Here is a 19,949-nt window from a genome sequence, read left to right on the forward strand (position 1 = left end):
TTGATGTGAGAGAGTTTTATCTCAGTGGTGCATGAAATTCCCCCAAAAACCTAAAGCGAACCCTGTTTTGATTGGCCAGGCTCGGTCTGCAGTCCCCACCAGGCTTGGGGGCCCTCAAGGGTGGGTCAAGGAAACATGCACGGGGGGTCCCCTCCCCAGAGCCAAAAGCAGAGAATCTGGTGCTAGAGCCTGGCGCAGGGAAGTGGAGCACTGAGGCTGGGCCAGGGCTCCAGGTGATTCCAGGTAACAGGAAAAGGGATGATTTAGCTGGGATTGGTCCTGCTTTGAGCAGGGGGTTGGACTAGATACCTCCTGAGGTCCCTTCCAACCCTGATATTCTATGATTCTATGATCCAAGGTGTGACGAACTGGGCCTGTTCTTACTGTGGTGTGTGAATGCTGACAGGGGAGTGTGGCTAGGATAGTCTGCATTGGGGGATGGGAGTCTGAGTCTGCCCGAGGGCGAATACCTGGGCGTGTAGCATGAGAACCCAGGAAGGGGTTGGGGGCCAGGTGACACCTTGGCCCGGGAAACTGAACAAAGGCTGTGGGAGGGGTCGCTGAAGGCAGAGTGCTGGAAGCGGGCTGGAGAGATGGCTGGGAGGCAGAGATTGCTCTGACCCCCCCAAAGGGGGGTGGGCTGGGATGCCCTGGGACCCCAAGCTGGACCTAACTGAGGGGGGCCCTGTTGTCTGTGCCTGCAAGACCTGTCTTGGACTGTATTCCTGTCATCCAAATAAACCTTCTGCTTTACTGGCTGGCTGAGAGTCATGGTGAATCGCAGGAAGCCGGGGGTGCAGGGCCCTGAGTCCCCCAATACTCCGTGACACAAGGGACTCTGGGTACCAGGCAAGGGAGTGCTGGGGCGCAGGGGAGCTGATGGTAACTGAGAATGGGGAGCCAGGCCCAGGTAGCAGCCCAGGTGGGTCAGTATTTGTCAGGCAGATCTCTGAGGTCTCCTAAATGAACGTGTTTGAAATGTCACAGCACTGATGCGTGGGATGGGCCATTTAGGCCCCGAGCTGACCTGATCCAGAGACCGTGGCCTGAGCTCCTTGGCTACAGGGAGGATTATAGGACAGGATTCTCCTAACGGCCAAGACATAACCATTCCAGGACAAGCTATATCAAATCAGCGTAGCCTCAAGTTATCCAGATGTTCCCTCCACTCCACTTCCCTTCCCCCTTCCTTGCTCCAGACACTGCTGCTGCCATAGAGGCTGGAACTAGGAGTGCTGGGGGGGCTGCTGCACCCCCAGGCTTGAAGCAGTTTCCATCATGTATAAGGTTTACAGTTTGATTCAATGGTTTTCAGCACCCTCACTGTACAAATTGTTCCAGTGCCTCTGGCTGCTGCCTCAGTTTCTCCTTCCTGGGGTTCTCAAAAACTGCTCCCAGACTCGTGTTCAGATCAAAGACCCCCTCTTCAGGGGCCTGGTTTATTAAAACAGCACAGCTCAAATGTCAGCTTAGCCCAGAACACCCCCCCCCCCGCCCCGGCATGATGTGGTCAGCCCTGCACTGGGCTCCGCAATAGAGCACACATTACACAGATGAAGAACTGACAGATCTCAGGGAGTACTCACTGGGGAATCCTCACCCAAGAGGGGTGTCTAGGGGGGTGCTACAGGGATTGGCTCTAGACCCCACATTTAAATATTGTTATCAGTGATTAGGAAGTAAATATAAGATCACTCTGCACACACACACTCCTGATAAGGTTTGCAATGAGGTAAGACTTGTGGAATGGTAAATAACAGTGAGAAAGGCCCTCCCGATAGAGAGCTCTGGATTGCTTGTTAAGCTGGGCTCATCCACACAAAATGCGTTTAGTACAGCCCAATGCGAAGTCGTACTCTAGGAACGGAGAACAGGGGCCGTCTCCTGGAAAGCAACGACTCTGACCAGAATAAAGGGGCCATAGTGGACAACCATCTGAACATGAGCTCCCTGTGAGATGCTGTGGCCGTTCTCATGGAGCGACTCCTGGTCTGGAGGATACGCCTCTATCAGGGAGGCAAAGACGGGGGGCTCTGGCTGGGCGGCCCTGAAAAGCCTGTGCAGCAAGAGTGCGGGACACCTTGGGATTTTCTGGCCGCCTGACGTCTGAAGTGTGGGACTGAGCCTTGAACTCCAAGTCCAGCCCCTGGTCGATTTCTCCTCCTCAGGCTTCTCAGCGCTGAGGGGCACGAGTGTGGTCTGCAGATGGTGCAAGGAAAGCAAATGGATGAATGGAGCGTGGGTGACTTATCTCTGAGCCAACGTGGAGGCTGCCCTGCGTGCCACCGGCTGGGCTGTTCTCTGATTGGGTACGGAGGGTACCTGTGGGGGAGTCCCACCGGCTGAAGCTGTGCCTATGGGGGGCACGTCTCTCTCCATTCCCCTGGAGGTTATGCCAGCATGGCTGTGCCCAGGAAAGGGGGCAACAGGGCCCACTCTGGGGAACCGGCTCCACTGGCAACCTCCTGGCTCCTGCAGACTTCACACAAGGCAGGGGGCTCCTCAAGGAAGTTGTGTTCTAGGCAGGCGTCTTGCGGAGTGTTGCGGATTGTGGGGGAGTTAGGGCCCTGCACCCCTCTTCCCGAGATTCACTGCGACTCTCAGCCAGCCAGTAAAGCAGAAGGTTTATTTAAGGACAGGAACACAGTCTCAAGCAGAGCGTGTAGGTACGACCAGACCCCCTCAATTAGGTCCCTCTGGGAGGTTCAGGGAGCTTAGACCCCAGCTTGGGGTTCCCTGCGTTGCACCACCCAGCCCCAACCGAAACTAAACTCCCAGCCCCTCCCGCTGCTCCTCTCCTTTGTTCAGTCTCCCGGGCAGAAGGTGTTAATTCTCCCCACCCCCGTTCCTGGCTCAGGTTACAGCTCAGGTAGCTTCCTTCAAGGGAAGTCCCACATCCCCACTGCAACCCCCCTGCAACATTCCCAGGTCAAATCTGCCCTGCTCCCTGCTCCGTCACATCTCTCCCCCCTTCGAGACTGAACTGAGCGGGGTCACTCTGACCAGTGACCTGGGGAAGTTCAGGGCTCCCTCTCCGGGACAACGCGTCCGCTATCAGGTTGTCACGTCCCTTCACATGGACCACGTCCATGTCATAATCCTGCAGGAGCAGGCTCCATCTCAGGAGCTTGGCGTTGGCTCCTTTCATCTGGTGCAGCCAGGTCAGGGGAGAGTGGTCGGTGTGCACGGTGAAGTGACGCCCAAAGAGATATGGCTCTAGTTTCTTGAGGGCCCACACCATGGCCAGGCATTCCTTCTCGATGGCCGCGTAGTTCTGCTCCCGGGGTAGCAACTTCTTGCTCAGGTACACGAGGGGGTGTCTCTCCCCCTTTTCATCCTCCTGCATTAACACCGCCCCCAGTCCTGTGTCTGAGGCGTCGGTGAACACCATAAAGGGCTTGTCAAAGTCTGGGTTTGCCAGAACTGGGCCACTGACCAGAGCCTCCTTCAGCGCCCGGAGAGCCTCCTGGCACTCCTCGGTCCAGACCACTTTGTCTGGCTTCCCCTTCTTGCACAGCTCAGTGATGGGGGCGGCTATGGCGCTAAAGTGGGGCACGAACCTCCGATAGTACCCTGCCATCCCAATAAAGGCTTGGACCTGCTTTTTGGTTTGAGGAGCGGGCCAGTCTCTGATCACCTCCACTTTGGCTGGTTCCGGCTTTAGGCAGCCGCTTCCCACCCGGTGGCCTAGGTAGGATACCTCAGCCATCCCCACCTTGCACTTCTCCGGTTTTACGGTCAGCCCAGCCTTCTGGAGTCGGTCCAGCACTTGTCTAACCTGGGATATGTGGTCCTCCCAGGTCTGGCTAAAGACACAGATGTCATCGATATACGCCACGGCAAAACTCTCCATCCCCCTCAGTAGCTGATCCACCAGGCGCTGGAAGGTGGCCGGCGCTCCCTTGAGGCCGAAGGGCAGGGTCAGGAACTCATAGAGCCCCAGAGGGGTGACAAAGGCCGATTTCAGCCTGGCATCTGCATCCAGCGGCACTTGCCAATAGCCCTTTGTAAGATCCATGGTGGTAAGGTACCGAGCACCTCCCAGCTTGTCTAGGAGCTCGTCCGGCCTGGGCATGGGGTAGGCATCGGCCACAGTGATGGCATTGAGCTTCCGATAGTCCACACAGAACCGGATCGACCCGTCCTTTTTGGGGACCAGCACCACCGGCGAGGCCCAAGGGCTGGAAGACGGCTGGATCACCCCCAAAGCCAGCATATCATTGACCTCTCTTTCCAGGTCCTGAGCAGTTTTCCCTGTGGCTCGGAAGGGGGAGCATTTTATAGGCGGGTGCGATCCTGTCTGCACCCGGTGGACAGTCAGATTAGTGCGTCCAGGCTGGTTGGAAAACAGCTGCTGGTACAGATGCAGCACCCCTCCGATCTCAGCTCGCTGGGCAGGGGTTAGCCGATCAGAGAGAGGAATTGCTTCCAGGGGGAAGCCAACTCTTGTCCCAGGGAATAGATCTACTAAAGGGTCATCTCCCTGCCCCTCCCACTGTCCACACACGGCCAACACCATATTCCCCCTGTCATAATATGGCTTCATCATATTCACATGGTACACCCGGTGGTGGTGTGCCCGGTTCGACAGCTCCACCACATAGTTTACCTCGTTTAGTTGCTTGACAACCTTGAAGGGCCCTTCCCAGGCGGCCTGGAGTTTGTTTTTCCTCACGGGGATGAGGACCATCACCTGATCCCCAGTGGCGAAGGCGCGGGCCCGTGCTGTGCGGTCATACCAGACCTTCTGCTTCCTCTGGGCCCTGGCCAGATTCTCCCTGGCCAGGCCCATGAGCTCGGCAAGTCGTTCCCGGAAGGTCAGGACATACTCCACCACCGACTCTCCGTCAGGAGTGGCCTTCCCCTCCCATTCGTCTCTCATCAGGTCCAGGGGCCCCCTTACCCGCCTTCCATATAGCAGTTTGAAAGGCGAAAACCCGGTAGACTCCTGGGGTACCTCCCTGTACGCAAACAGCAGGTGAGGTAAGTACTTGTCCCAGTCCTGCGGGTGCTGATTCATAAATGTTTTCAGCATCATTTTTAGCGTCCCATTGAACCTCTCCACCAGCCCGTTGGATTGGGGGTGATATGCTGAGGCCCAGGTGTGCCGGACCCCACATCTCTCCCACAAGCACCGGAGTAGGGCCGACATGAAGTTGGACCCTTGGTCCGTCAAGACTTCCTTGGGGAACCCCACTCGGCTGAAAATGGTCAGCAGCGCATCTGCCACAGTGTCTGCTTCAATGGACGATAAGGGCACTGCCTCGGGGTAGCGGGTGGCGAAATCGACCACCACCAGGATGTATTTCTTCCCAGACCGGGTCGCCTTGCTGAGAGGTCCCACTATGTCCATGGCCACCTTCTGGAAAGGCTCCTCTATGATGGGCAAAGGTCTCAATGCTGCTTTCCCCTTGTCCCGGGCCTTCCCCACCCTCTGGCAGGGGTCACAGGATCGGCAGTACTGCCGGACGTTGGTGAAGACCCCGGGCCAGTAAAAGTTCTGTAGCAGCCTCTGCCTGGTGCGCCGGATCCCCTGGTGCCCTGCGAGAGGGATGTCATGGGCCAGGTACAGTAGCTTGTGGCGAAACTTCTGGGGAACCACCAGCTGCCTCCTGATCCCCCACGACTCCACTTCCCCCGGGGGAGCCCACTCTCGGTACAGGAACCCCTTCTCCCACAGGAACCTCTCCTTGCATCCTCTCCTCATGGTCTGTACCACACTGAGGTCAGCCAGGCCCCTTAGCTTCCGCAGGGAGGGGTCCTTCTGCAACTCGGCCTGGAACTCGGCGGCTGGGGAAGGGATGGGGACCTGCTCCCTCTCGTCGGCTGGGTTGGAAGCCCCAGCCACCCCGCGGCCTGTCCTTGGGGTTTCCCTTCCCACCCGGGAAGGGTTCGGTGCCTCCGGTGGGACATCCTTCCCAAGGTCCGGGCGTAGTGCCCCTCGCCGGCTCTGGCTACGGGTCACGACTAAGGCGGTCTGGGGGCTGCTTGGCCAGTCCTCTAGGTCCCCCCCCATCAACACCTCAGTGGGCAAATGGTGGTGCACTCCCACGTCCTTGGGGCCCTCCTTGGCCCCCCATTTCAGGTGTACCCTCGCTACGGGAACCTTGAATGGGGTCCCGCCCACCCCGGTCAGGGTCAGGAAGGTGTTGGGCACCACCCGATCTGGGGCCACCACCTCGGGCCGGGCCAGTGTCACCTCTGCGCCCGTGTCCCAGTATCCATAAACTTTCTTCCCATCCACCTCCAGGGGAACAAGGCACTCGCTCCGCAGGGACAGCCCCGCACCAACCCTGTAAACGGAGAACTTTGAATCCGGAGCATTTGGCCCCCCAGAGAAGCTGGCCGGGGGCCCTTCTCTCTCTTGAGCAGTTGATAAGCTGCCAGCCCCTCTTGCGTGAGAAGCCTGCCCCTCGTCCGTCTGGGCCTCTACCAAGTTAACCCGGTGCGGGTTCGGTCTGCTCAGTCTGTCCTTGAGCTTGGGGCACTGGGCCCGAACGTGGCCTCTTCGGCCGCAGTAATAGCAGCTCAGGTCCCGTGGGTCCCCTCGAGCCGGTCGGTTGTCCCTGATGCTGGGCCTTCCCCGTGGGAGGGGATTCCCCATATTCCCCCTTTGGGAGGTCCCAGGGTGACTCTCTCTCTGCATCGCGGCGGGCCTGTTCCTTTGGGGCTCCTCCCTGCCACCCCCTGACCGGCTCTTTACAAACTCATCAGCCAGCTGCCCGGCGTGTCGCGGGTTCTCTGGCTTTCTGTCCACCAACCACAGCCTCAGGTCAGATGGGCACCGCTCATACAGTTGCTCCAGTACCAGCAGTTTAATCAGGTCCTCCTTCGTCTGGGCCCCACCAGCCCACTTGCTGGCATATCTTTCCATGCGGACGGCTAGTTGCAGATATGAGATCTCAGGGGTTTTATCTTGACTCCGGAACCTTTCCCGGTACATCTCAGGAGTCAGCCCAAACTCTCGTAGCAGGGCCCTTTTGAATAGTTCGTAGTCCCCTTTCTCTGCCTCTCCCAGTTGGCGGTACAATGCCACGGATTTGGGGTCCAGTAAGGGGGTAAGGACCCGGAGTCTGTCTGCGGGATCAACCCGGTGCAGCTCGCAGGCCGTCTCAAAGGCCTCCAGGAAGTCATCCATGTCCTCCCCCTCCTTGTATGGGGCCATGATGCACTTATCAAAGCTCCGTGCAGTCCTGGGTCCCCCCTCACTCACCGCAGCCGGGGGTTCGCTGCCCCTCAGTCTCGCCAGTTCCAGTTCACGCTGATGCTGTCTCTTATTCTCCTGTCTCTGTCTCTCTTTCTCCTCCCGGTCATGCTGTCTCTGTCTCTCTTCACGCTGATGCTGTCTCTCTTTCTCCTCCCGTTCATGCTGACGCTGTCTCTCTTCATGCTGTCTCTGTTGTTCACGATCCTCCAGCTCCCTCAGTTTTAGCTCTTTCTCCCATTCCAGCCAATTCCGCTCCCCGGATGCCGAACGTCGCCGGGAGGATCCTCTGCTGGCCGGCGGGCTTCGCCGGGGGGATCCCCTGCTAGCCGGGGGGGTCACGGTGCCTTCGGTATTTGCTGGGCTCCTCCCCACCCTTCCCCTAGGCATAGGAAGGAGGGGTCTCGGGAAGCCCTCAGCAGCCGGCTGACCACTCCCAGCTGGGACAGACACTGGTGCCTGCGCTGCATTTGCCAGGCTGCTTCCCTGAGACACAGGGATCAGTTCATTCGCGCGATCTTCCGCCTCCAGCTGGGCAATGAGCTGTTCTTTAGTGAGCCTCCCAATGCGCAGCCGCCTCTGCTTGCACAGCTCCACCAGGTCGCTCTTAAGCCGCTTGGCATACATCTTCTTGCTGGCCACTCACCGGCCTGTGTGCTCACAGCTCCCCACAGTTCCCAGGGGGACCCCTAGTGTGCCAGCTCTTCTCGAGGTCACCGCCTCTCTGCCAGGGTCGAGCTGCAGACTCCTCCGCCCCTGGGACCACTCGCTGCGATCCCCCCGGGGGACCCTGTTACTGCAAAAGTCCTTCTCGCTGGTCACACACTCCCAGGGGTAATAACCGTCTCTCTCTCACTCTTCAGCACGCCTGGTCCCCGTCAATCCCCCTTCGTTTTACTGCTCCCCAGTCACTTACTGCAGGAAGCGCCGTCCACGGGGTGCAGTAGATCCCACCGCTGCCACCAGTTGTTGCGGATTGTGGGGGAGTTAGGGCCCTGCACCCCTCTTCCCGAGATTCACTGCGACTCTCAGCCAGCCAGTAAAGCAGAAGGTTTATTTAAGGACAGGAACACAGTCTCAAGCAGAGCGTGTAGGTACGACCGGACCCCCTCAATTAGGTCCCTCTGGGAGGTTCAGGGAGCTTAGACCCCAGCTTGGGGTTCCCTGCGTTGCACCACCCAGCCCCAACCGAAACTAAACTCCCAGCCCCTCCCGCTGCTCCTCTCCTTTGTTCAGTCTCCCGGGCAGAAGGTGTTAATTCTCCCCACCCCCGTTCCTGGCTCAGGTTACAGCTCAGGTAGCTTCCTTCAAGGGAAGTCCCACATCCCCACTGCAACCCCCCTGCAACATTCCCAGGTCAAATCTGCCCCGCTCCCTGCTCCGTCACACGGAGTCACCGGGGGAGCACGAGCTCCCGCGTCCAGCCTCAAGCCCAAGGGTTTCTAGGGCGTCTCCGCCTGGAACCGAAACTCCCTCAAGCCTCATGGAAGCAGCACCCGGCCCAGCCGGGAGCTTCCTAACAAGCCCTGAATGGACCTGAGACACCACACGCTCTGCGCCAACACCCCTCTGTGCACTCACAAGGGCACCCCTGCACACGCACTGCATGCACACACCTGCACTGCACGCACACACACCTGCACACTCGCACTGTGTGTACACACCTGCACGCGCACACACCCGTATATGCACACCTGCACATGCACTGCACGCACACACACCCCTGCACGTGCACTGCACACACACACACACATGCACACACCTGCACATGCGCCTGAATGCACACGGGATACACACACACACCTGCGCACACACACACACCTGAACGCACACGGGATGCACACACACACCTGCGCACACACACACACCTGAACGCACACGGGATGCACACTCACACCTGCACACTCGCACTGCACACACCCACTGTCACTGCTGCTCTGACATCGCGGACTCGGGGCCCTTTGTCACGGAACGTGACGCAGCTTCTCCCGCTTCACCCCCCGGTTCCTCCCTCACCGCCCCGCCCCCCGCCGGCCCCGCCCCCCCCGCGGCCCCCACCTCCGCGCGCGCGCGGCCCCGCCCCCCGTGACGCGGCGCGGTGACGTCAGGCGGAGCTGTCCGCTCAGCACCGCGGGCCGGGGGCCGGGCCGGGACCATGCGCCGGGGCCGGGCCGGGGGCGCAGGTAGGAGCGGGGCCGGGCGCGCTGCGGGGGCCGGGGGCGCCGGGGGGGCCCTGCGGGGTGGGGGGGCTGAGGAGCAAGGGGGGGGGCTGAGGCGGGAGGGGTTGGGGGGCCCTGCGGGGTGGGGGGGCTGAGGAGCAAGGGGGGGGGTTGAGGCGGGAGGGGTTGGGGGGCCCTGCGGGGTGGGGGGGCTGAGGAGCAAGGGGGGGGGCTGAGGCGGGAGGGGTTGGGGGGCCCTGCGGGGTGGGGGGGCTGAGGAGCAAGGGGGGGGGCTGAGGCGGGAGGGGTTGGGGGGCCCTGCGGGGTGGGGGGGCTGAGGAGCAAGGGGGGGGGTTGAGGCGGGAGGGGTTGGGGGGCCCTGCGGGGTGGGGGGGCTGAGGAGCAAGGGGGGGGGCTGAGGCGGGAGGGGGTTCCGGGGGACACCTGGGGGGCGGGGGGCGCTGACGAGTCGGGGGGGGCTGCGGGGGGCCCTGCGGGGTGGGGGGGCTGAGGAGCAAGGGGGGCCCTGCGGGGCGGGTTGGGGTTCTGGGTCGGTAGGTTTATTTCCAGGCTCCGCTGCCCAGGGCTTGGCCGACTGGTTTGGAAGCTGTAACGTTGTCGCCGCCCGACAGGCAGCCCAGAAATAGCACCAGCGCCCCACGGCCGGGGACTGCAGGGTTAGGCCAACTGCCCCAGTGTGGGGGGGCGGGGGTGGACGGGGATAGCTGCGCTGATGTGGGGGGGCGGGGATGGACGGGGATAGCTGGGCTGGTGTGGGGGTGGCGGGGATGGACGGGGATAGCTGCGCTGGTATGGGGGTGGCGGGGATGGACGGGGATAGCTGCGCTGGTGTGGGGGTGGCGGGGATGGATGGGGATAGCTGCGCTGGTGTGGGGGTGGCGGGGATGGACGGGGATAGCTGCGCTGGTGTGGGGGTGGCGGGGATGGACGGGGATAGCTGCGCTGGTGTGGGGGTGGCGGGGGTGGACGGGGATAGCTGCGCTGGTGTGGGGGTGGCGGGGATGGACGGGAATAGCTGCGCTGGTATGGGGGTGGCGGGGATGGACGGGGATAGCTGCGCTGGTGTGGGGGTGGCGGGGATGGATGGGGATAGCTGCGCTGGTGTGGGGGTGGCGGGGATGGATGGGGATAGCTGCGCTGGTGTGGGGGTGGCGGGGATGGACGGGGATAGCTGCGCTGGTGTGGGGGTGGCGGGGGTGGACGGGGATAGCTGTGCTGGTGTGAGGGTGGCGGGGGTGGATGGGGATAGCTGCGCTGGTGTGGGGGTGGCGGGGATGGATCGGGATAGCTGTGCTGGTGTGGGGATGGCGGGGATGGATGGGGATAGCTGTGCTGGTGTGGGGATGGTGGGGATGGATGGGGATAGCTGTGCCGCTGTGGGGGTGGCGGGGGTGGATGGGGATAGCTGCGCTGGTGTGGGGGTGGCGGGGATGGACGGGGATAGCTGTGCTGGTGTGGGGATGGATGGGGATGGATGGGGATAGCTGCGCTGGTGTGGGGGTGGCGGGGATGGATGGGAATAGCTGCGCTGATGTGGGGGTGGTGGGGATGGATGGGAATAGCTGGGCTGGTGTGGGGGTGGCGGGGGTGGACGGGGATAGCTGCGCTGATGTGGGGGGGCGGGGATGGACGGGGATAGCTGGGCTGGTGTGGGGGTGGCGGGGGTGGACGGGGATAGCTGCGCTGATGTGGGGGGGCGGGGATGGACGGGGATAGCTGCGCTGGTGTGGGGGTGGCGGGGGTGGATGGGGATAGCTGCGCTGGTGTGGGGGTGGCGGGGATGGATCGGGATAGCTGTGCTGGTGTGGGGATGGCGGGGATGGATGGGGATAGCTGTGCTGGTGTGGGGATGGTGGGGATGGATGGGGATAGCTGTGCCGCTGTGGGGGTGGCGGGGGTGGATGGGGATAGCTGCGCTGGTGTGGGGGTGGCGGGGATGGACGGGGATAGCTGCGCTGGTGTGGGGGTGGCGGGGATGGATGGGGATAGCTGCGCTGGTGTGGGGGTGGCGGGGGTGGACGGGGATAGCTGCGCTGGTGTGGGGGTGGCGGGGGTGGACGGGGATAGCTGCGCTGGTGTGGGGGTGGCGGGGATGGATGGGAATAGCTGCGCTGGTATGGGGGTGGCGGGGATGGACGGGGATAGCTGCGCTGGTGTGGGGGTGGCGGGGGTGGACGGGGATAGCTGCGCTGGTGTGGGGGTGGCGGGGATGGATGGGAATAGCTGCGCTGGTATGGGGGTGGCGGGGATGGACGGGGATAGCTGCGCTGGTGTGGGGGTGGCGGGGATGGACGGGGATAGCTGCGCTGGTGTGGGGGTGGCGGGGGTGGACGGGGATAGCTGCGCTGGTGTGGGGGTGGCGGGGATGGATGGGAATAGCTGCGCTGGTATGGGGGTGGCGGGGATGGACGGGGATAGCTGCGCTGGTGTGGGGGTGGCGGGGATGGATGGGGATAGCTGCGCTGGTGTGGGGGTGGCGGGGATGGATGGGGATAGCTGCGCTGGTGTGGGGGTGGCGGGGATGGACGGGGATAGCTGCGCTGGTGTGGGGGTGGCGGGGGTGGACGGGGATAGCTGTGCTGGTGTGAGGGTGGCGGGGGTGGATGGGGATAGCTGCGCTGGTGTGGGGGTGGCGGGGATGGATCGGGATAGCTGTGCTGGTGTGGGGATGGCGGGGATGGATGGGGATAGCTGTGCTGGTGTGGGGATGGTGGGGATGGATGGGGATAGCTGTGCCGCTGTGGGGGTGGCGGGGGTGGATGGGGATAGCTGCGCTGGTGTGGGGGTGGCGGGGGTGGACGGGGATAGCTGCGCTGGTGTGGGGGTGGCGGGGGTGGACGGGGATAGCTGCGCTGGTGTGGGGGTGGCGGGGGTGGATGGGAATAGCTGCGCTGGTATGGGGGTGGCGGGGATGGACGGGGATAGCTGCGCTGGTGTGGGGGTGGCGGGGGTGGACGGGGATAGCTGCGCTGGTGTGGGGGTGGCGGGGATGGACGGGAATAGCTGCGCTGGTATGGGGGTGGCGGGGATGGACGGGGATAGCTGCGCTGGTGTGGGGGTGGCGGGGATGGATGGGGATAGCTGCGCTGGTGTGGGGGTGGCGGGGATGGATGGGGATAGCTGCGCTGGTGTGGGGGTGTCGGGGGTGGACGGGGATAGCTGTGCTGGTGTGAGGGTGGCGGGGGTGGATGGGGATAGCTGCGCTGGTGTGGGGGTGGCGGGGATGGATCGGGATAGCTGTGCTGGTGTGGGGATGGCGGGGATGGATGGGGATAGCTGTGCCGCTGTGGGGGTGGCGGGGGTGGATGGGGATAGCTGCGCTGGTGTGGGGGTGGCGGGGATGGATGGGGATAGCTGCGCCGGTGTGGGGTGGCGGGGGTGGATGGGGATAGCTGCGCTGGTGTGGGGGTGGCGGGGGTGGATGGGGATAGCTGCGCTGGTGTGGGGGTGGCGGGGATGAATGGGGATAGCTGTGCTGGTGTGGGGATGGATGGGGATGGATGGGGATAGCTGTGCCGCTGTGGGGGTGGCGGGGGTGGATGGGGATAGCTGCGCTGGTGTGGGGGTGGCGGGGATGGATGGGGATAGCTGCGCCGGTGTGGGGTGGCGGGGGTGGATGGGGATAGCTGCGCTGGTGTGGGGGTGGCGGGGGTGGATGGGGATAGCTGCGCTGGTGTGGGGGTGGCGGGGATGAATGGGGATAGCTGTGCTGGTGTGGGGATGGATGGGGATGGATGGGGATAGCTGTGCCGCTGTGGGGGTGGCGGGGGTGGATGGGGATAGCTGCGCTGGTGTGGGGGTGGCGGGGATGGATGGGGATTGATGCCCTGGTATGGGGGTTGCGGGGATGGATGGGGATAGCTGTGCTGGTATGGGGGTGGCGGGGATGGATCGGGATAGCTGTGCTGGTGTGGGGATGGTGGGGATGGATGGGGATAGCTGTGCCGCTGTGGGGGTGGCGGGGGTGGATGGGGATAGCTGCGCTGGTGTGGGGGTGGCGGGGATGGATGGGGATAGCTGCGCCGGTGTGGGGTGGCGGGGGTGGATGGGGATAGCTGCGCTGGTGTGGGGGTGGCGGGGGTGGATGGGGATAGCTGCGCTGGTGTGGGGGTGTCGGGGGTGGACGGGGATAGCTGTGCTGGTGTGGGGATGGTGGGGATGGATGGGGATAGCTGTGCTGGTGTGGGGGGGGCGGGGATGGATCGGGATAGCTGTGCTGGTGTGGGGATGGTGGGGATGGATGGGGATAGCTGTGCCGCTGTGGGGGTGGCGGGGGTGGATGGGGATAGCTGCGCTGGTGTGGGGGTGGCGGGGATGGATGGGGATAGCTGCGCCGGTGTGGGGTGGCGGGGGTGGATGGGGATAGCTGCGCTGGTGTGGGGGTGGCGGGGGTGGATGGGGATAGCTGCGCTGGTGTGGGGGTGGCGGGGATGAATGGGGATAGCTGTGCTGGTGTGGGGATGGATGGGGATGGATGGGGATAGCTGTGCCGCTGTGGGGGTGGCGGGGGTGGATGGGGATAGCTGCGCTGGTGTGGGGGTGGCGGGGATGGATGGGGATTGATGCCCTGGTATGGTGGTTGCGGGGATGGATGGGGATAGCTGTGCTGGTATGGGGGTGGCGGGGATGGATCGGGATAGCTGTGCTGGTGTGGGGATGGTGGGGATGGTGGGGATGGATGGGGATAGCTGTGCCGCTGTGGGGGTGGCGGGGGTGGATGGGGATAGCTGCGCTGGTGTGGGGGTGGCGGGGATGGATGGGGATAGCTGCGCCGGTGTGGGGTGGCGGGGGTGGATGGGGATAGCTGCGCTGGTGTGGGGGTGGCGGGGGTGGATGGGGATAGCTGCGCTGGTGTGGGGGTGGCGGGGATGAATGGGGATAGCTGTGCTGGTGTGGGGATGGATGGGGATGGATGGGGATAGCTGCGCTGGTGTGGGGATGGATGGGGATGGATGGGGATAGCTGCGCTGGTGTGGTGGTGGCGGGGATGGATGGGGATAGCTTGGCTGGTGTGGGGGTGGCGGGGTTGGATGGGAATAGCTGTGCTGGTGTGGGGGTGGCGGGGGTGGATGGGGATAGCTGCGCCGGTGTGGGGTGGCGGGGGTGGATGGGGATAGCTGCGCTGGTGTGGGGGTGGCGGGGGTGGATGGGGATAGCTGCGCTGGTGTGGGGGTGGCGGGGATGAATGGGGATAGCTGTGCTGGTGTGGGGATGGATGGGGATGGATGGGGATAGCTGCGCTGGTGTGGGGATGGATGGGGATGGATGGGGATAGCTGCGCTGGTGTGGTGGTGGCGGGGATGGATGGGGATAGCTTGGCTGGTGTGGGGGTGGCGGGGTTGGATGGGAATAGCTGTGCTGGTGTGGGGGTGGCGGGGGTGGATGGGGATAGCTGTGCCGGTGTGGGGGGGCGGGGGTGGACGGGGATAGCTGTGCCGGTGTGGGGGTGGCGGGGATGGATGGGGATAGCTGCGCTGGTATGGGGGTGGCGGGGATGGATGGGAATAGCTGCGCTGGTGTGGGGGTGGCGGGGGTGGACGGGGATAGCTGTGCCGGTGTGGGGGGGGCGGGGATGGACGGGGATAGCTGTGCTGGTATGGGGGTGGATGGGGATGGATGGGGATAGCTGCGCTGGTGTAGGGGTGGCGGGAATGGATGGGGATAGCTGCGCTGGTATGGGGGTGGCGGGGATGGATGGGAATAGCTGTGCTGGTGTGGGGGGGCGGGGATGGATGGGGATAGCTGCGCTGGTGTGGGGGTGGCGGGGTTGGATGGTGATAGCTGTGCTGGTGTGGGGGTGGCGGATGTGGATGGGGATAGCTGTGCCGGTATGGGGGTGGCGGGGATGGACGGGGATAGCTGGGCTGGTGTGGGGATGGATGGGGATGGATGGGGATAGCTGCACAGGTGTGGGGGTGTCGGGGGTGGACGGGGATAGCTGTGCCGGTGTGGGGGGGGCGGGGATGGACGGGGATAGCTGTGCTGGTATGGGGGTGGCGGGGATGGATGGGAATAGCTGCGCTGGTGTGGGGGTGGCGGGAGTGGATTCATAGATTCATAGATTCTAGGACTGGAAGGGACCTCGAGAGGTCATCGAGTCCAGTCCCCTGCCCGCATGGCAGGACCAAATACTGCCTAGACCATCCCTAATAGACATTTATCTAACCTACTCTTAAATATCTCCAGAGACGGAGATTCCACAACCTCCCTAGGCAATTTGTTCCAGTGTTTAACCACCCTGACAGTTAGGAACTTTTTCCTAATGTCCAATCTAGACCTCCCTTGCTGCAGTTTAAACCCATTGTTTCTGGTTCTATCCTTAGAGGCTAAGGTGAACAAGTTCTCTCCCTCCTCCTTATGACACCCTTTTATATACCTGAAAACTGCTATCATGTCCCCTCTCAGTCTTCTCTTTTCCAAACTAAACAAACCCAATTCTTTCAGCCTTCCTTCATAGGTCATGTTCTCAAGACCTTTAATCATTCTTGTTGCTCTTCTTTGGACCCTTTCCAGTTTCTCCACATCTTTTTTAAAATGCGGCGCCCAGAACTGGACACAATACTCCAGCTGAGGCCTAACCAGAGCAGAGTAGAGCGGAAGAATGACTTCTCGTGTCTTGCTCACAACACACCTGTTAATGCATCCCAGAATCATGTTTGCTTTTTTTGCAACAGCATCACACTGTTGACTCATATTTAGCTTGTGGTCCACTATAACCCCTAGATCCCTTTCTGCCGTACTCCTTCCTAGACAGTCTTTTCCCATTCTGTATGTGTGAAATTGATTTTTCCTTCCTAAGTGGAGCACTTTGCATTTGTCTTTGTTAAACTTCATCCTGTTTAACTCAGACCATTTCTCCAATTTGTCCAGATCATTTTGAATTATGACCCTGTCCTCCAAAGTAGTTGCAATCCCTCCCAGTTTGGTATCATCCGCAAACTTAATAAGCGTACTTTCTATGCCAATATCTAAGTCGTTGATGAAGATATTGAACAGAGCCGGTCCCAAAACAGACCCCTGCGGTACCCCACTCGTTACGCCTTTCCAGCAGGATTGGGAACCATTAATAACAAGTCTCTGAGTACGCAAAAAGAAGAACAGGAGTACTTGTGGCACCTTAGAGACTAACAAATTTATTAGAGCATAAGCTTTCGTGGACTACAGCCCGAAGAAGTGGGCTGTAGTCCACGAAAGCTTATGCTCTAATAAATTTGTTAGTCTCTAAGGTGCCACAAGTACTCCTGTTCTTCTTTTTGCGGATACAGACTAACACGGCTGTTACTCTGAAACTTCTCTGAGTACGATTATCCAGCCAGTTATGCACCCACCTTATAGTAGCCCCATCTAATTTGTATTTGCCTAGTTTATCGATAAGAATATCATGCGAGACCGTATCAAATGCCTTACTAAAGTCTAGGTATACCACATCCACCGCTTCACCCTTATCCACAAGGCTCGTTATCCTATCAAAGAAAGCTATCAGATTGGTTTGACATGATTTGTTCTTCACAAATCCATGCTGGCTATTCCCTATCACCTTACCACCTTCCAAGTGTTGGCAGACGATTTCCTTAATTACTTGCTCCATTATCTTCCCTGGCACAGAAGTTAAACTAACTGGTCTGTAGTTACCTGGGTTGTTTTTATTTCCCTTTTTATAGATGGGCACTATATTTGCCCTTTTCCAGTCTTCTGGAATCTCTCCCGTCTCCCATGACTTTCCAAAGATAATAGCTAGAGGCTCAGATACCTCCTCTATTAGCTCCTTGAGTATTCTAGGATGCATTTCATCAGGCCCGGGTGACTTGCAGGCATCTAACTTTTCTAAGTGATGTTTAACTTGTTCTTTTTTTATTTTATCCGCTAAACCTACCCCCTTCCCATTAGCATTCACTATGTTAGGCATTCCTTCAGACTTCTCGGTGAAGACCGAAACAAAGAAGTCATTAAGCATCTCTGCCATTTCCAAGTTTCCTGTTACTGTTTCTCCCTCTTCACTAAGCAGTGGGCCTACCCTGTCTTTAGTCTTCCTCTTGCTTCTAATGTATTGATAAAAAGTCTTCTTGTATGGGGGTGGCGGGGATGGATGGGAATAGCTGTGCTGGTGTGGGGGGGCGGGGATGGATGGGGATAGCTGCGCCCGTGTGGAGGTGGCGGGGGTGGATAGGGATAGCTGCGCCGGTGTGGGGGTGGCGGGGATGGATGGGAATAGCTGCGCTGGTGTGGGGGTGGCGGGGGTGGATGGGGATTGATGCCCTGGTGTGGGGGTGGATGGGGATGGATGGGAATAGCTGCGCTGGTGTGAGGGTGGCGGGGGTGGATGGGGATTGATGCCCTGGTGTGGGGGTGGATGGGGATGGATGGGGATAGCTGCGCTGGTGTGGGGGTGGCGGGGATGGATGGGGATAGCTGTGCTGGTGTGGGGGTGGCGGGGGTGGATGGGGATAGCTGTGCCGGTGTGGGGGGGCGGGGGTGGACGGGGATAGCTGTGCCGGTGTGGGGGTGGCGGGGATGGATGGGGATAGCTGCGCTGGTATGGGGGTGGCGGGGATGGATGGGAATAGCTGCGCTGGTGTGGGGGTGGCGGGGGTGGACGGGGATAGCTGTGCGGGTGTGGGGGGGGCGGGGATGGACGGGGATAGCTGTGCTGGTATGGGGGTGGATGGGGATGGATGGGGATAGCTGCGCTGGTGTAGGGGTGGCGGGGATGGATGGGGATAGCTGCGCTGGTATGGGGGTGGCGGGGATGGATGGGAATAGCTGTGCTGGTGTGGGGGGGCGGGGATGGATGGGGATAGCTGCGCTGGTGTGGGGGTGGCGGGGTTGGATGGTGATAGCTGTGCTGGTGTGGGGGTGGCGGGGGTGGATGGGGATAGCTGTGCCGGTATGGGGGTGGCGGGGATGGACGGGGATAGCTGGGCTGGTGTGGGGATGGATGGGGATGGATGGGGATAGCTGCACAGGTGTGGGGGTGTCGGGGGTGGACGGGGATAGCTGTGCCGGTGTGGGGGTGGCGGGGATGGACGGGGATAGCTGTGCTGGTATGGGGGTGGCGGGGATGGACGGGGATAGCTGCGCTGGTGTGGGGATGGATGGGGATGGATGGGGATAGCTGCGCCCGTGTGGAGGTGGCGGGGGTGGATAGGGATAGCTGCGCCGGTGTGGGGGTGGCGGGGATGGATGGGAATAGCTGCGCTGGTGTGGGGGTGGCGGGGGTGGATGGGGATTGATGCCCTGGTGTGGGGGTGGATGGGGATGGATGGGGATAGCTGCGCTGGTGTGAGGGTGGCGGGGGTGGATGGGGATTGATGCCCTGGTGTGGGGGTGGATGGGGATGGATGGGGATAGCTGCGCTGGTGTGGGGGTGGCGGGGATGGATGGGGATAGCTGTGCTGGTGTGTGGGGGGGTGGTGGACGGGGATAGCTGTGCTGGTCTGGGGGTGTCGGGGATGGATGGGGATGGATGGGGATAGCTGTGCCGGTGTGGGGGTGGCGGGGATGGATGGGAATAGCTGCGCTGGTGTGAGGGTGGCGGGGGTGGATGGAGATTGATGCCCTGGTGTGGGGGTGGATGGGGATGGACGGGGATAGCTGGGCTGGTATGGGGGTGGCGGGGATGGATGGGAATAGCTGCGCTGATGTGGGGGTGGCGGGGATGGATGGGAATAGCTGTGCTGGTGGGGGGGGTGGGGATGGACGAGGATAGCTGTGCTGGTGTGGGGCGGGCGGGGATGGACGGGGATAGCTGCGCTGGTGTGGGGGTGGCGGGGATGGATGGGAATAGCTGCGCTGCTGTAGGGGTGGCGGGGGTGGATGGGAATAGCTGCGCTGGTATGGGGGTGGCGGGGATGGACGGGGATAGCTGCACTGGTGTGGGGATGGATGGGGATGGATGGGGATAGCTGCGCTGGTATGGGGGTGGCGGGGATGGATGGGGATAGCTGCGCTGCTGTAGGGGTGGCGGGGGTGGATGGGAATAGCTGCGCTGGTATGGGGGTGGCGGGGATGGACGGGGATAGCTGCACTGGTGTGGGGATGGATGGGGATGGATGGGGATAGCTGCGCTGGTGTGGGGGTGGCGGGGTTGGATGGGGATAGCTGCGCTGGTGTGGGGGTGGCGGGGATGGACGGGGATAGCTGCGCTGGTGTAGGGGTGGCGGGGATGGACGGGGATAGCTGTGCTGGTATGGGGGTGGCGGGGATGGATGGGAATAGCTGCCCTGGTGTGGGGATGGATGGGGATGGACGGAGATAGCTGCGCCGGTGTGGGGGTGGCGGGGATGGACGGGGATAGCTGTGCTGGTATGGGGATTTCGGGGGTGGATGGTGATAGCTGGGCTGGTGTGGGGGTGGCGGGGATGGACGGGGATAGCTGCACTGGTGTGGGGGTGGCGGGGATGGATGGGGATTGATGCCCTGGTATGGGGGTTGCGGGGATGGAGGGGGATAGCTGCTGTGGTACAGGGGTGTGATGAAGTGGGGATTTTCCCTTGTTATGTTGAATGTGAGTCTTACTGTTGAGCCTATGTGAGTTTTACTGTTTGCATGGATACTCTGTGTGCCTC

General features: G+C 61.6%; 1 protein-coding gene across 1 annotated transcript in view; it reads left to right on the forward strand.

Moving 5' to 3' along the window:
- Positions 1-9,321: 9,321 nt before the first annotated feature.
- Positions 9,322-19,949, forward strand: part of TMEM198 (transmembrane protein 198) — a 29,279-nt gene continuing 18,651 nt past the window's right edge. The window contains exon 1 of the mRNA XM_054043278.1: positions 9,322-9,387. The gene's annotated coding sequence lies outside the window, so the exon portion shown is untranslated. The remainder of the gene's footprint in view (positions 9,388-19,949) is intronic.

The sequence above is a fragment of the Malaclemys terrapin genome, chromosome 11 (assembly GCF_027887155.1).
Source record: "Malaclemys terrapin pileata isolate rMalTer1 chromosome 11, rMalTer1.hap1, whole genome shotgun sequence".
NCBI lineage: Eukaryota > Metazoa > Chordata > Testudines > Emydidae > Malaclemys > Malaclemys terrapin.